Here is a 17,810-nt window from a genome sequence, read left to right as displayed (position 1 = left end):
TATACAGCTAACACGTTTAATTCAGAGACAATCACGGCACCTTGAGATATTTATACTTTGCGAAGGCTAAGTTGTTAATCCTGTTTTACCTGGTTAAATTAGATTGGAATTTAAATGTGATGAACTGTCTCCAAGTGACATCAGAATCATGCTACCAGAAATCAATATTCTTAGATTGTTGTTTTTAAAGTCCAATTAAGGGCATCACCTGTTATTGGAAGAGGGGTGCTGGTTGTGAGGGAGAATTATTTACTGCTCACAGTCTCTCTCCAGGTTTTCTTTTAATAAAAAAAGGCTGCTTTCAGCTTCAGTGTGAAGAGAGTTAATTTAAATTTGATAACAAATGGCTCTGCTTTTTAAATGAATGTAGCCTGGCAACTTTCGCTGAGAACCCGTCATCGGGCCTCAATTATGTATGCAGCTTCTTTGAGAAATAGTTTCACACATCTGACCCAAGGACCACAATGTTGTTGTCATGAAATAAAAAGTGTGTGCAGGCAGGGCAATGTTTCATTCCTGGACACTCTCCACATGAGCTGACTTTGCCCTCCTCTCCACACTTGGGAGTTGGGAGGTACAGAAATGCAAATGCACAGATGCAGTTATATAGAGCTTTCTCTTCTCCTTTCTCACATTTCCTCTCCCCCCCCCTTATATGTGGAGAAATAATGCAGCAGTTTGCCTTTTCGTCTTGTTTTTTTACTTAAGCTGTGTGTGTGTTTTTATGTGTAGATAGATAGAAAGATACACACACACACACACACACACACAGAGACAGACACATATATTCCCAGTGTTTTGATGCCTTCTCCAAGGCTATCCTTATCAAAGCAATAGTGTGAAACCAGACAGACAGGCAAAGAGTTAACCCCAACACCATTTCCCCCCCCCCAAAATGGCTGCTTTGTCTATGTGCACACACCAACAGCAAATGTCCTTCTGTTATTGTACAACCAATTTCATGTGTCAACTATTCATATGCTAATAGCGGTACAGTTTCTCACTTTTTTTCCTTCAGCGGATACATTGTAAAGATTTTTAGAGACAGTGGAACACAGGAATAAACAGCTTTTTATTTCAGAAGTGATAAATTAGTTTTCATTCAAACAACATGCAACAAATGCAGCTGACCAGGATTGTTTGTATTCATTGTTACTTTGCCTTTGGGATTCCTGCCCCCCCCCCCACTTCAGTTTTAGGGCAGTTAGCAAATATTTAGCAGATACAGTTAGAGTTTAGATAAAGGATTCCGCTCCCCTCCACCCCTGCTACTTTTATGGACAAAGTTAGCGATGGGAACTGGCACTGTTTCAACATACAAAACATTTTCATTTTATGTTTTTAAACAAAGCAGAAAGAGTAAGTAGAAAACGTATGCTACTGTCCTGTTCATATTATCCAAATATTGCAATGTACCAGTAAATCTTTTTTTTTTTTTAAACCAACTAATCTAACTAGAGAGCAGGGTTACTGTGTAGACTCTGGGATTTATATATACTATTGTTGCACTGTTTATTTTGGGTCTATAGACTGTAATAAAGCTATGTGTGTTATTTATTTATTGAAAAATACCATATAAGTTGGATATAGTAGTTCTGGTTTTTCTATCTCAGAATTACGGTACTGTTTTAGAACAAAAGCATTCACATAATTTTGAATAAAAGGAAGGAACAACATTAACATCAAAGGGCTGACCTACAGCAGTTTATGACATTTCTGATAAAATACAAGATTTTCCCATTTTGATAAATATTTTTTAAAAATAACATACCCCTTTGGTTTAAAGGGAGCACCACAAAATTTAATAAGAAACTTGGATTTCTATATTAATATGATGAGAAACAAAAGTGTAATGATATTAAACATAGACGCCAAGAAACCAAATTACTTAAACGATTATGTTATGTTACAAAAATCTGTGTTACAATCCTGGCCTAAAAACAGAACATCACATGAACATGTTATATAATCTGCTGCAGTTTACCTGGGAGCAGGGGCCACAAAAGTCTGTAGTGGTATGTTTTGAGTAGACATATACACAATTGCACTGCATGCCTTTATTCAGCTGAATTTTATTAAAATTTGTTTTAAAATTCAATATATTAAAATTTTTAGTGGGTTTAATTTAAACATTATGATTGCCATTGAACAATGAACTAGTGACACTTGGTTCAGCACTGGATTATGGCCAAATAATTTTCTTACATCCAGCTCAGACAGAAAGGATATAGCAAAAACTTTAAAAAATAAACCAAACTTTATTACAGTATAGTTCAATATAGGCCTGTTCCAACAGACTTTAATAGGGCTTACTCCCAGGTAAGTAAATATAGGATTGCAGCTTAAGGTTATATTAATTCACTATCAAGTAGCAATTCTATTAATAATTACTCAGAAGTAAACCCTTCAGTGTCCTATGGGGTTTGTTACTGAGTGTGTTTAGAACTGTAGCCTAAAGGATATAATTGCTTATCTATAGATGCATATTAAAAGAGCTGTAGTTGAAAATTGGGGGGCACTGGTTGTTCTAGCAAAATGAGCATATATTAGGGAAATTGGTGGAATAGAGGGCGAAATTTTCTGTCAATCAAAAGGATCAGAAAATGGCTTTTAACCAATACAGTAAAATTTCTAACACAGACTTACTAGATCAGTTATGGAAACAGATAACCTTGTTTTTCCAATGAATTACAGGAAATCGTATGGTTTTAAAATACTGAGCCCCAATCCAGCACACATTCAAATCTACTTCATGGTGGCCCTTGTGTATTGGCTGCTAAAACCAGTAAGATTGGGCTTCATTCATTGTCTCAGGCAAAATCAAGTGGCCTTAGAGACTCAGTCATTTTTCTCTTGAGGAAACTGGATATATGCTGCTTTGCACTGTAATTTGGGAGGGATAAGGTACTTTCTCCCAATCATATTATTTGCCTTTTCAAATTATTTTCTCACCAAGTTTCTCCTTAGTCATGGCAGGTTGCCTGTTCCACTTCTAATAAATCTGGATTTTGTGGGCTGTTTGGTCAAGAAATGCAGGTTTCCATGTTAGGAAGCTGGAGGAAATGGTCACCAAGGCCCTTTCTAGCCCCAAATCTCTGCTCTTTCTCTGTCTTGGAGGAATGAGCAGCCTGCAGCTTTAAAGTCCTCCATTTCTTTGGGTGCATTATGGGAAGACATTATATCCGTGGCCTACTTCACAACAGAGGATGGCCCCATCCAGCTATAATCATCTCACAGAGCAATTAGAGAATTATCTTAGCAAATGAAATGACATGAGTATTTCATCCCCTTTACTTCCTTCCTTGGGGGTTTCTCTCAGGAAAGGGTTATTGGCCCCATAATTATGGCAATTTAAATTTTTTAATTTCTTTTGAAGCTTTAAGGTCTATGGAGCTTACTTAGAGACTTCTAAATTTGTAGATAATAGATGTTAATGACTTAAAAGAGTCAAGAAGACTGTATTCGGTATTAAATCACCTTCTTTTCATTTGAAAGCCTCATCAGAAATGATCAGTTAGTAATCTTAAATGGCAGAATCATTTATATTTCATATTTATTACTCAGACGTAATAGTTCATAGTATTAACTGATCAGTTACTCACTGCTTACACTTGGGTAGGTAAGGAAGGTCTTGTTTAAACTAAATTATATACCACTGCTCCAGGTCATAGCTATAAGTAGCTACTCCCAGATTCCTATGAATTCCAAAAATACAATATATGTCCCTTGTTCATGGTCAGCTACACAAACCAAGGACACTTCCACAACTCATGGAAAGAGTAGTTGTAGCAAATCAGTTTATACCACAATTCCAAACACGCCTACTCGGAAGCCGCTTTTACTGACATTAATGGCACTATATTCAACACTGGATCCAACATGTAGTTTGTGTTCTGGGCACTCCCTGCCTACCTGAATGGAAACCATTGACCAGAATGGTAACATTACATTGCAGGAAAATATAAAATTCCAAGAACATTCCTGTGAAAATAGCAGCAGCCACAGCTCTCAATCTGCCTGCCAATATAGCGGTATTTCTGTACACTAGTACAACGTTTTGAAGGTTGAAATACATTAAAACAACAGCAACCTAGGATTTGAGATAGAAATGAAAAGAGTTGTCTATTTTCTGAAACTCACATCAGAAATGAACTTAAATTATTCAGTAAATCCAAACCAGAGCAGAATATACAAAGCCCTGTTGCAAGAATCCTTCATAGTTAATTCAAAATAAAGCATTTGCTATAACTTCTTCTCTGTTCCTCAATGAATGTTATTAATTTAAACATTTTCCAGGTAATTATGAAAGATGAAATGAATACCTTTATTTTTTACATTTATTGTCTCATTATCTATGTAAATATAATCACATGTCATTCAGGATTCTGTGTCTCCAACATTCTGTTTTGTGTGTGTTTAATTCCTGTTCCTTAGCACAATTAGCTAACCATTCAAGAATGCATGAGTCAACTATTATATGTGTTTACCTCTGTCAGCGAGCCTATTATCTTCACTATTATTCTCCTCAAGCACAATTTTAGTTTACTTTCGTTTGTATCTCTTTTGGTAATAATAATAATTTATATATCATTTTAGAGTGCTCAGTAGCTGCACATGCACAATTTCAATACACCTTACAATAGCACTGTTAGGTACCTCACTATTATTACCCTGATATTGCACGGAGGTGACTGAGGCACAGGGCGTTGCCTAAACCATCTAATCTCAGTCATTAAGGCTGCAATCTGATACACACTTACCTGGGAATACGTAAATCCCACGCAATTCAATGGGACTTACTTCTGAGCAGACATGCATGGGATTACATCGTTGGTCACCATGGAACACCAGCTTTCTCTAGAATGGAAGTTTCATACACCTGAAAGAGTAAAGGGTTTAGGTTATTTACTATTTACTATGTTCATATGCTTCCCTTTCTTCCCAGAGGAGCCCAGGGTGGTTCCAACATGGTGAAATATGATGAATCTCAAAGCAACAATTGGAATACATCAACAAACAAAACAGCATAGGCAAGAAAACAACATTGCTCAGCTCCCAGAAAGTATTTATCTCCCCAAAATCCAAGCAAATTTTAATTCTGTATGTAGGTCTATTATGGTGGCAAATTATAATTCCCTAAAGGGCATTTTACTTATGTTAACCAATGGCATTACAGACAACAACATCTAAACTAAGAACAAATAAAGGAACATCCAATAGATTGAGGAGAGCAGCAAACAATTCTTTTTTCCTCCATTTGTCAAGAGATTGTCACAGGTACAAAATGTTAATTAAAACTGCTGTATTTTTTCATAACTGGCAAGTATGATTTCAAATTTCCAACTCCTTTCAACACTGAGAGGTGAAAAATTGAAGGACTGTGGATTTATGAGGCCAGATTTTAATTTGGCTGAGACTGGATTTGAGCTGAAATTCATGGGAGGCCCTCCCCCCCCCGACAAATTTCTGATACTTCCGTTTTCTCACCACCCTAGAAAAAGAAGACCACTTTGCAGAATTTTCTCCAAATATTATCCACCATTTCCCCCTCACAATACCAGAGAATAATGGTAGGCCACAGGCATGTGGAGAATGGAAAATGGTTGCCAGGCTACCAGCTTGGCAGTGCCAACAAACAAACAAACCTCTCAGGAGGAAAACCAAAACTAAGAAGCTATGCTACTACACTGTTACTGGTAAGCCTCACCCACTCCCACCTCTGCCAAAATTTGAATATTTATCTTCTTCCTGAAAGAATTAAATGAAATGGCTTCTCCAGTTCCTCTTCTCCTGAATAGGCTGAATAATCTGAGAGGTCTTTTACACACAGCTCTAGTGAAAACCAGGTTTTATAGCAAAAAAGGGGGTTTTGTGTCTCTTTTTCAAGAGATGGGGAATTTCAGTTGTGAAAGGAAACAGAGAAGAAAACAGTTTAGCAAACATTCTGATGAGAAATCGCTTTTCTTTCAATATGATCAACATACCTACGTATATACTGCTCTAGAGTGAAAGTGGTCTTCTTTATGGTCCAGCTCTCACTTCCATAAAGAAGCTAACCTTAAAGAAGGCCATAAAGAAAGCTGATCACCGAAGAATTGATGCTTTCGAATTATGGTGCTGGAGGAGACTCTTGAGAGTCCCATGGACTGCAAGAAGATCAAACCTATCCATTCTGAGGGAAATCAGCCCTGAGTTCTCACTGGAAGGACAGATCCTGAAGCTGAGGCTCCAATACTTTGGCCACCTTATGAGAAGAGAAGACTCCCTGGAAAAGACCCTGATGCTGGGAAAGATGGAGGGCACAAGGAGAAGGGGACGACAGAGGACGGGATGGTTGGACAGTGTTCTCGAAGCTACCAGCATGAGTTTGACCAAACTGCGGGAGGCAGTGGAAGACAGGCGTGCCTGGCATGCTCTGGTCCATGGGGTCATGAAGAGTCAGACACGACTAAACGACTAAACAACAACAACAACAAGAAGAGTGAAGGTGTGATACCTGGATGATACACTTCTACTGCTTCTTTCCTGTGGGTTAGTACCAATCTGAGATGCTGTCCCATTCTAAAAGTGACCTCAATCATCTATACTGGCAGAAATCCCACCATCCTCTGGTTTCCGAAGTTCTTCTGTTGCCCTCTCTTGATTGCTTCCTCTTCACGTTTGAACCCACAAATACAGATTACACACACACACACACACACTTTCATCTAGAGAGGGGGCAAGAGATGGATCTCTTCATCTCAGTGCTGAGCTGAGAGGACAGATTAATTCTTTCCTCTCTGCTCAGCGCTGAGATGGAACAATTGCTCCACCTCAGCACTGTAATGACAGGAGAGGTTTATGAAATCAAATTTAGGGAATCAAACATATAAGAACCTAGATAAACAGCAATTAAAATTGTTTAGTTAACAGAAAGATCAGAACTGGGTATTTGTCTTTTTATTTTCTTTCCACCTTTTATCTATGAGAGAAGAAAAGGGGAGATTTCCGATATAGTACTTAAGTTCTACCCCCTCCCTGGAAGTAATATTTTAAAAGCATTGTCTGAAAACAGAAAGTGTTTTTAACATTAAAAAACCAGCATTCCTTATTATTTTATTTCCAGTTAAAAATTCAGATTGGATGCTCAATAACCCGTGTTCATGATTAACTGACAGGTGGAATTATCTAGAGAAATTGAACACTTTGCTGTCTCAACAAGTAGCAGCTTTTCAATCTCTGACATATGTTTGCCTTGTGCTATCTGTATTATATTTTCTGAAGAAGGTCGGCTCCTCTGATCTAAGCAATGTAGCAGTTAAGGGGGTATATATAGTATCTTAGCAGCAGTTGCAATGATAGTAGTATGTGGCAGAAGAATCTTATTCTTTGACATAGACTTTTCTGTTAATAACTGTATTTTGAGAGAAATAAATGAAATTCCTATATTCCCGTTATTGTTTGCTTTTTGCTAGAACTTTTTTTAAGGCTTTAAGAATGGTGATGTCTGATTGACACAATATTTGGTTGCAATCTATTAAAATTTCTACCTGCATGGTCTCCTTACAGGGGCTTTGCTAGGTACTTAAAGGACTTGGTAGCCATCCAGGGTGGAAAAGAATCCAAACTGGTGCAATGGTTAAGATTGTGTTGTTACTCTTTGTAAGATTTTAAATGCTTACCATTTAAAGTGGTATAGTTGCAGGGTGGTGCTGATTTGGATTTTTTGGGCATGCTGCCACAGATGTGGAATCCCATAAGCTCCAGCCAGCATAGACAATTGTCAGGATGATAGGAGTTGTAGTCTGACAACATCTGGAGGGCCATAGGTTCTCCACTCCTGGCCTTGGCCAAAGATGTTGCATTATATTACACTTGCATTTTCGTACCTCATAGAAGGGCCTCTTGGTACATTCTGCAAAAATGGATATACAGTGGTACCTCGGGTTACATACGCTTCAGGTTACAGACTCCGCTAACTCAGAAATATTGCTTCAGGTTAAGAACTTTGCTTCAGGATGAGAACAGAAATTGTGCTCCGGCGGTGCAGCAGCAGCAGGAGGCTCCATTAGCTAAAGTGGTGCTTCAGGTTAAGCACAGTTTTAGGTTAAGAACGGACCTCCGGAACGAATTAAGTACTTAACTCAAGGTACCACTGTATTTGGCAAAATTGTGCACAGATTAAGCAGATTAAGAGGAAAGGGCATGCAAATGCATTGAATTTTTTTTAAAATGGATTTTAAGGAAAGGATATGCGGTCATTAAACTGTTTCTTAAAAAAACATATTTAGACCCGGCCAATTTGGCCAACTATCTCCCAGTCTCAAATCTGCCATTCTTGGGCAAGGTGATTGAGCGGGTGGTTGCTGAACAACTCCAAGCATGCCTGGAGGAAACGGACCATTTGGATCCTCACCACAGGACTGAAACTGCCTTGGTCGCGCTGGTTGATGATCTCCGGCGGGCTAGGGACAAAGGTGAGAGCTGTTTCCTAGTTCTGCTGGATCTCTTAGCGGCCTTTGACACCATCGACCATAACATCCTTCTGGACCGTCTAGAGGGGCTGGGAGCTGGGGGCACTGTCATACAGTGGTTCCGCTCCTTCCTCCTCGGCCGTGTCCAGAAAGTGGTGGTGGGGGATGAGTGTTCAGACCCCTGGGCTCTCACTTGTGGGGTGCCTCAGGGTTCTGTCCTCTCCCCCATGCTTTTCAACATCTACATGAAGCCGCTGGGAGAGATCATCAGGGGATTTGGACTGGGTGTTCATCAGTATGCAGACTTCAGCCTTGTTGATTCCTGTATCCTTCTGGTCAGGACTAGAGCTGGAGGTAGCGATAGTCTTCAATGATTAAACCTGCCTCCTCAGTAATGACATGGTCTGGCCCTAACTCCTCTTCCTACCCATGATCATTGAGATTGGGTGTCCCAGTGCATCCCCCCTAGTGGAACCTGCCCAGCCATTCTGTTGGCTGGGGCCCACTCCCAGACAGTCCTGCCCTCCCCCCTTAAAACAAAACAACAAAAAAGAGCTAAAAATACAATACAAGTTAAAATAACTGCAGATTAATGTAGGGGGGCTGTCCCACACCCTCATCCTGCCCTCAAAAGGTCACCTGAAAGGGATGACCCCCTTTGGTGTCACCCCTTTGGGGGCAGCCCTGCCCCCAGGGCAGGCAAACTGGCTTCATAATGCTGCCCCAGGAGCTGTTCCCCATGTGCCTGCTTGCCCAGGGACCTGGTCCCTGCAGAACTCTCTGCAGTCATCTTCGCTGCTGTAGCCCCAACTTTTTCTATATGCCGCCTCATATTCTGGGATAACAACTGGAAGGCTGCTACTCGGTTGTGGTTGGTGCCCAAAAGGGCTGGAAAGACAGATTGAAGGGAGACCAACAGTAAGTGGAGCCAGAGCCAATGACAGGCCGAGCCAACTGATTCACGTTTTGTCCCCATCTTCCTCTCTGCTGAGTTCTTAGGAGAAGGAAGCTGCTGGCCAGTGCTGTCTTCTGAACTGATTGTAAGAAGGCAGACAGGCAGGGGTTGGCAGACTGAAGTTTGTGGGGCAGTGCCCCATTCACTCTAATCCTACTTATTCTATCTCACAGCAAGGGGGAAATATAGATGTAGTGCACCAGAGTTAATTAAAAACTAATCAGAACTGGAGAGGAAAATACAACTGCATCAAATTTGACTAGGGCTGAGAAGTGTGACAGAAGTAATCTGAAATGAGACTGGAGGGGTATCTAAACATTGTACCAGAGATTTAACATAAGACCAAACACTCACCTTAGGAAAAAAATAATGCCACGGAAGCCCAACAGCAATACCTGAATTACAATCTTACTATACCATTTATATCCATTACTGTCAGACTTTCCTAGAAAGGGTGCTCAAGTTCCTTCTTAATTGGTATAAATCACATTAAGGGAAGAAAAGTTAATGTTTGGCACACTGAAACCTATATACCAGGCTTTAAACCTAGATCAGGTATTCCGAAACATGTGACAGTAGCTTATATCATGTGCAAAGGCACAAGTCAAGTGGAAAAGATGTATATGAGCTTATCCAGACTTGAGCTAAGAAATGCAATTAATCCTTACAATAAAAAAAAAAATCCCACCTTGTGAGTTCTACCTTGCATTGGATTTCAAAAGACCCAGATTTCAATGAAAGATATTAAATTTGAAACCAGCTCTAGCTTGGGCTTTATTTCTGTGCTCGGAGTGAGATTTTTCTAAAACATACATCCAGATTACTTCTTCTGCTGACAAAGTAAAGGAACGCTGTAACTTTGACCTTACCCACCCACCTACCTTCCCTTTAAATAAGAGAGAGAGAAAGAAAGAGCTTTCCACTGAGTGACCCTAACATTTTAGCAGAGCATCTGGTTACATCCTTAACAATAAAGACTATTGAAGGTTGCATCTTGGAAGAAACCGTATCTCTAAAATTTCACAAAAGCAAAAAAATCAAACACTTGGAAAGTATACCAAAATTAGTCAGGAAAAGTTGAAGCTATTCTTATACTTAGAGCTTCATATAGCAACATCTCTTTAATAACAATTTATTTTCCGATTTATCTCAAATGATAACAAAAAAAGTCTGAGGCAAGATATTAACTTGCAAGTATGAGTCTTAAAGGGCAAAAAATAAAAAATATTATGTCTAAGCATCTTAAAAGAACAAAAGGGCAAAAAACTGCCATGAGTATATGAAAGTGAAAAAGGGTTGTGATTGAAATCAGATAATAGCTACCTATTGCAAAAGGAAATAGATCTATGAGTCCTATACAGTGTGGTCCCACTGAATTCTATGGGGCTTACTTCCAGGTAAGTATTATGGGATTACTGCCTTATTCAACCTGCTTTGCTGGAAGGGGATTGCCAGGTGAACAGGGCCATCTCCAAACAGAAAAGCAAAATGTGTTGACTACTATCCAGGTGAGACTTCAGTTGCTTTCTTTTGTAACAGAGAGTGGAAAAAGAAGAGGAGAAATACAGGACTGAATGAGCTCTGTAGGTTGTTTTTTCAAGGTCTGGAATGTAGGCCTGATTGGAAGGAACTATCTGATATAAGACATTTCAAGAAGAGGTTCCCCACTTAACGTTGTTTTCCTTTCATCCTGAACTTATGAGTTGCTCTACAATCAAATTCCAGAGAGTTAGCTGTGCAAGCAAAGCGGTAAAGATTCCTGTGACACTTTGTGCACTAAGGTTTCGTGGAGTAGAGTCCATGTGATGAAGATGGTGACACTTGCTTGTCCATAAAAGCTGATGTCACACTAACCCTCACTCCTCTTCCACCTATTAGTCTTTAAGGTGTCATTAGACTGTCATTAGGATATAGTTTGGTTTCACCCAATGCCTAAGCCAAACCGCTCACATCTGTAACAATAAAGTTGTGGCCTAATTTATCCCATTAACCCAAAATATTGGTGTCCGTGTGTTTATTATCTTAGGGAGCTGCGGGGAAACTTGGGGCATCGCCACGCAACTAACAGAGGCAGGGAGTTAGTATTAACCAGCCGGTTTCTCTTATCTGTCCCCAATCCCCTCAGGCCAGTTTTGGCAGGTGGACGAGGCAAGTCACCTGTCCATCACCTGGCATAATTAGCTGGCCAAACATGAAGCACAAGACAGGCAAAGTGCTTTGCCCAGTGGTTCTCAAATGCTTGATTGATGTCAGGTGCAAAGCAAGTGAGCATGGCTTTCCCCAAATGGCCTCACAGGCCAAATGAGAAGGCATTCAAACATGTGTCCCATTGAAACGAATACTCTGTGAGAAAATGGCATCTGTGCTAGTATTGAGCATTCCTATGTGCATTGGATATCCACCCACAATTCTTGGGTTCAGCAAGTGATAAGTGCCCAGAAGCTTAGTTGTGTGAGTGGATCATTTCAGCAGCTTAGCTCTAGCTGCATAAAGGTACCAGTGTTTTTGTTGGAAGTGCAACAGCAGAGATCATTCCACGTGCAACTAGAGCAGTGTTTCCCAACCTTTTTTGGGCAAAGGCACACTTGTTTGATGAAAAAAAGCTTGAGGCACACCACCATTACAGCCCCGTGACGTCAGCGCGCAGCGTCACGCCGGGAGGGACGCACGAAAGTGTAACTTTCAATTTTTTCCCTCCCCCTTGCCGGGGAACCTCCAAGCTTTGGGGGTGGGGGGGAGGAGGCAGCAAAGCGAGGGACTGAGGGACCCTAACCCTAACCGATCACCTGGGAAAGCATGCGAACGAGGAGCCCCCGTGTCCTGCTCCCGGCAGCGGACGGCACAAAGCGAGGAGGCCTGGACAAGGCAGCACGCTCCCCGCTCTCGCTGCATCGGGGCTTTTCTCCTCCAGGCCGCTTTCGAAGTCCCCTTCTCCGCTCCCAAGAGCCGGAGCTGCTGCTTCCAGGCCCTGTCCGAGCCCCGACTTGTGGCCTCACTTCGAGGAGCACCTGTTGCTGGGGACGGGGCTGCATCCCCCTCAGCCGCCGCCTCGCTTCCTTCCAGGAGACCCGATGGCTCCCCCTCTCCCGCTCGCCCTCCTGCGCCCGCAGCAGACCGAGACCTCCCCGCCCGGCTCGGCCCTACCTGGGCGCCTCCAAGCCCGGCCGGCTCCGCGTCGCACTCCACGCCGGGCAGCTGCAGCAGGGGCTGCGCGGGGGCGCGCGGCGGCCCGGCTGAGCGCGCCCCGGAGCCGCCGCGCCGTCGCTCGCGAGTCCCTCCGAGAGCCCTCGGGACTGACTCCGGAGTCGCGAGGCGGCGCGTCGCCCAGGGAAGGGGCGGCTTCCCACAAGTCCTCCGGGAAGCAAACGCCCTCGCCCGCCTCCCTCCAGGCAACATCTCGCGGCACACCAGGCAACATCTCACGGCACACTAGTGTGCCGCGGAACACCGGTTGGGAAACACTGAACTAGAGTGTCAATTAAGTTAGCATTAAAGTCAACTAGCCAAGTGGGAGAGGTGGAGGTGTTGCTTAGCAACCAGACAGATGGGCATGATGTTTGCTGAGGTAGCATGTGTCCTGATCAGCTGTGTAGTTCTCATTTTATATATTCATTTATTGGATTTATTCAGACCAAGATATGCAAAAATAATGCTATGTCACAGATACAGCACAAATAAGATGATATGTATCAGAGGCAGAATGGAGAAATCAAACCATGGATCCCGAGGTTCCTAAAGAGTTAGGCCATTTAATGTATTGCCTTACTAATAGGTAAGGTGAAAGGACCCCTGGACCACTCAAAGGTGACTATTGGTTTGTGACACTCATCTCGCTTTCAAGCCAAAGGAGCCAGAGTTGGTCCACAGACAGCTTTCCAGGTCAAGTGGCCACCATGACTAAACCGCTTCTGGCACAATGGAACACTGTGACAGTAACCAGAACGCACAGAAACACCGTTTACTTTCCCACCACAGTGGTACCTATTTATCTACTTGCACTTTGACGTGCTTTTGAACTGTTAAGTTGGTAGGAGCTGGGACACAGCAACGGGAGCTCACCCTGTCGCAGAGATTCGAACCGCCGACCTTCTCATTGGCAAGCCCAAGAGGCTCAGTGCTAATATACCGTCTCCACAACATTGTCCTATGTTGCCCCCATAATAATCCCCAAATAGAGAATACATGCATTGACCATTTAATATACATTATCCCAAATGGATGTTGTCCACTTGTATACATCATCAGGATAGTATGCATTTTGAGCATGTAGCATAAGGAATCATTTTTATGCTGTGCATTTGTGTGTGTGTTCCTTGCACATTCATGTGAAAGTGCACTGAATATGAAAATTGTGTCTTTTCTGACTATGCATGCACCAATCAAAGTAGTAGCAGGATTAGTTTATTCTCCCTCAGAAGGTACATCAGGCAACAAGAATGTGTTGGGTGCACTTGTGTTGAGATTTTGAGCCCCTTATGTCAGTTATTCATCAACACCTCAGGAGGCATTAAGAGTGTATACATGCATGCTACACATTTTCTTGCTTAGTGTGTCTTCAGTTCAGAGTTTTCTGGCTACATAAGATTTTTACATACTTTACAGCTACCACAGACTCCTGAATGCAATACTTGGTACCCAGGGACATCATTTAAATTTGTTACTCTGTCTGAAAACTTTGGGTCCATAAACCAATGAAGAGATTACCTTCATCTATATGCAGTTTCAGGATTTTGCTTCTGTCAGGCAGGTAATATTTTGTGTTCAACGACTAATGTAAGCATTATCAGCATACCTTGGCACAGTACATATTAGGAGGAAAACATATATTTTACCAATTCTGAGCAACTTAAATGGGGAGAAAAAAAATGATGAACTAAAAATTCTCATGTGAGCCATGAGAGAGCTCTCTCCAAGATATAACCGTGTAGCTTGGTTCCCAGTGAAGTAAAAGCCACGACACACTCTGGTTGCAGCTAAAAAGCCAGCTTTGCACTATTATTTCCACTTCATTGAGAGTTTATACCACATGACAAAAACCCCACAGGCCTGTTTCCCTTCATATATAGATACACATTAATCAGGAGGAGCTCTACTAAACTCAGCTGAGTAACACTGTTGGAGATATGTGTGAGAGAAGCAAATCAGGTACTACAAATCTAATTACAAGGCAAGTTGCTCAGATAGAGAGTGGTTGCTAAATTTATGCATCTCAAATGTGGCCTGCAGTGTACTGGTAGGGTATGTGATATCGTAAACTATGGACAGTAGTGGTAGAATGCATGCTTTGCCTGTCAAAGGACCCAGGTTCAATCCGAAGTGACGCTGGGAAAAACTCCTGCTTGAAATCCTGGAGAGGTGTGTAGACAGTACTGAACAAGATGGGCCAATTGTCTGACTCAGTATAAGACAGCTTTCTGTGTTCTTATGACTCTATGGATGCAATAGAGGGAAATGTAGGCATGCTTAAATCATCAGTGGGACTCAAGCATGTCTGTTTCTGGGTTGCATCCTACAGGGCTGCATTCCCAATTACGATTGTCTGGATTGGGCCCTGTATGCTGTCCTTATCACTCATACTGCATCAGATATATGGTGAATACAACTGCAGCGCAGCATCTGACTGGGCAGGTTCCTTGTTGTATGCTAATTACCTGACAAGACACCCTTCTTGTCTAGACTAGCCAGATGTCCCTAAATGGCCCATAGAGATTCATGGCCAGACAAATTATCTGTATCTGAACCTTAGTGGCTCATCTTTTAGATGCATCAGCAGGGGGAAAATGGCTATTAAAATCATACTGGATTGTGTTTCTATCTAGAATGTAATTCATAATCATATATAAAAATAAAAACACTGACTACATATAGAGTTCTTAGGTACATTAATTCTGTTTTTCACATCATGGACCTTGCTCATAAACAGTGTTGCATTAACAGTGTAAACTGAAGATGGTCAGATTCAAGCTAATTTATGCCTAAAACCATTTTCTCAGAAGTAATTCCCAGTGATTTAAACAGAACTTGCTTCCAGATCACTGTGCTTATGATCATAGCCTTCCGTCCCACAGACCTTAAGCAGGAAGAAACTGATTTAAATTCAAGCACTCTAGCCAACCCCTTTTGTTATGTGTTTAAAATAAAGTACTGTAACAGATTTAGTATTTGGACCACACTGTACAGCAGATACACAGGAAGAAATCGAAGAGATGGGCTGGTGTCTAAAATCTGTTTGCTACTTTAATATTAATAAGGTGTATCCACACTTGGATTAGAAAAAGATACAGTAATCCTCAAACCACTTTATTTCAAAATGCCTCTGTTAAATGGAACTATCCTGTGAGGAGGAGACAGAAAATCATAACCTTAAAAGGCTATAATTTCATGTTTGTACAGAAGTAAATAGGAAGTAAGTCCCAGAAGTGAGCTGTATACAAGTGTAAAAACCATTGAAATGTTAGTGCAAAATTTAGCCTTTAGCAGTAGCACGCATCATTTCTGTGATAACTGGAAGATAGCTGTAGTGTAGAAGATCAAGTAATTCCAAAATACTTAGGCAGCCTTTAAAAAAAATAAAAAAAATAAATTTACAAAACTGAAATACCTTCAAAGTTGCTTTTGTCTATTAAATAATTCCCTCCCCCTTCAAAGGTCTATGTTCCACTGTTTCAGCTATAAGTCTCTCATGGGAATAAGGGCTGGCACAATAAATAGAGCCAATGCATTGTTGTTGCACTCAAGTCTTTGACTTATCTTTGCCAGAGTTTTACTCTGAGCTGCTACCTCAGAGTTCTAAGGTAACGCATTTCAAAGAACTCGGAAAGTGAAGAGTTATTTTCTTCAGTATGGTATTACTCTACTTTTAAAAAAATAATGATAATCTCAAACTAATCGAAGAAAAATCTATTCAGCAGATTATTATTATTTTTTTAAAAAAAGAATAAAACAAATTATTGCTTAAATGATTCTGCTTACCAGAAAAGTACACAGAAAAGGAGAAAAATAGCTCAGGCTTGGTTGAAAGACTAAAAATGCACATGAATCAATTATGAAAAAGAGAAGGTCTCTTTGAATGAGGAAAAGCTGATTGGAATTAAGATAGGCTTTGTTCATATCTGCAAGGTACAAGGAGAGGACTTTTCAGTGGAACAGAAAAGGGGGATTTGGGAGTGTTTGGCTGCTTAGTGCTATAGTGCTTTAGAGTCCATGTGAAAATTTGCTGCTAGCTATTAATCATCATTGTGCCCCTGCAAAGAAGCTGTTACAATGATGACTATATGTCATTATATTCCCACTGTATGTAACGAATCAGAGAGCTGGGAAAGTTGGCTAAGAGCGGCTGGCAAACTTTTTAGCAGCGGAATCTATTTAAATAAATTTACATCACATTTGCTACTTTCTCTGGTATGGGAATCATACTTTAAAATGAAACAATATGCTGTGTTCATGGGCCCTGATCTTTTATTCTCCTGTCTCTGAGCCTCCTTTCCAGGTCAGCCTTTGCCAGCACTGACAGCATGCTTTTCTCATAGCGTCTCCTTCTCATAGCCTTTGGTTGCTTTCAAGTTCAATTTAGCACAATAAAGTTGTTATGCATGACAGTTTGGAGAGCAGAATAGGTGGTGTCTGAGCCCGCTGTGTCGCTACAAAGTGGGTTCATTCTCTGCAGGCCAGCTCAGTTACTGAAGCCTTGCTGGTGGGACACTGCACTGGACTTCCAGACGTTTCCATCCTGACCAAAACAATTAGCTTCAAACGGCAAGAAGCCGCAGGGTCGTCCTCTCTTTCAGTGAGACTCCACCATTTAATGTGCTGCAGTGGATTTCAAATTCGTGTTGATTTATCCAGTTGTACCCCTCTTTTTGATAGTTTTCATATATATACACACCGTGTATATACAGATGTGTAAAAGGAACAGGGGGGAAAGTTTGAGGCTTGCCCGGCTCAAGAGTTTCGTTAGAAAGCCTGAGCCGTTGTTTTATGTTTGTTTTCACAAAGGAATAGACTCGAAACATGTCAGCCTTAATTCTGTTAGGCTGGAGTGGCTAAAAGAGAGCCCTGAGGTTCTAAGGACTGGACCTGAAAGGAAGTGTCTCCTTTGGTAAACATCAACAAGCCAAACAATAAACAAGCCTTAAAATGCTAAAGTTGTCAAGTTGGTTATCTGTTATAAAAGATTCACCGCGATAATTTTTGTAAACAAACAAACAAACAATGAATGCACCTACTCCTGGCTTAATCGTGACCAATTTAAAATAAGAGATCTCATTTTTTTGTAGTAAATTCAAGATGGCAACAAACCATTGATCTAATGTAAGAGTACACCAGCACTGCAGCATCATGTGGATCCCACAAAAGACTTTGGCAGAATAAGTTCCATCAATGCAAGTGATGCTTCCAGTGGC

The 17,810-nt window shown here is 41.2% G+C and overlaps 1 long non-coding RNA gene across 6 annotated transcripts in view; it reads right to left on the bottom strand.

Annotated features, from left to right (window-relative positions):
* Nucleotides 1-17,810, bottom strand: part of LOC310688732 — a 137,253-nt gene that overhangs the window by 13,310 nt on the left and 106,133 nt on the right. For all 6 annotated transcript variants that reach the window (XR_014517090.1, XR_014517091.1, XR_014517092.1 and 3 more), the window contains exon 3: nt 4,761-4,879. This is a non-coding gene — a long non-coding RNA (uncharacterized lncRNA). The remainder of the gene's footprint in view (nt 1-4,760; nt 4,880-17,810) is intronic.

The sequence above is a fragment of the Podarcis liolepis genome (assembly GCF_965112155.1).
Source record: "Podarcis liolepis genome assembly, chromosome: 11".
Taxonomy (NCBI): Eukaryota; Metazoa; Chordata; class Lepidosauria; order Squamata; family Lacertidae; genus Podarcis; species Podarcis liolepis.
The sequence above is the reverse complement of the archived record's forward strand: the minus strand, read 5'-3'. Positions and strand labels throughout refer to the sequence as shown.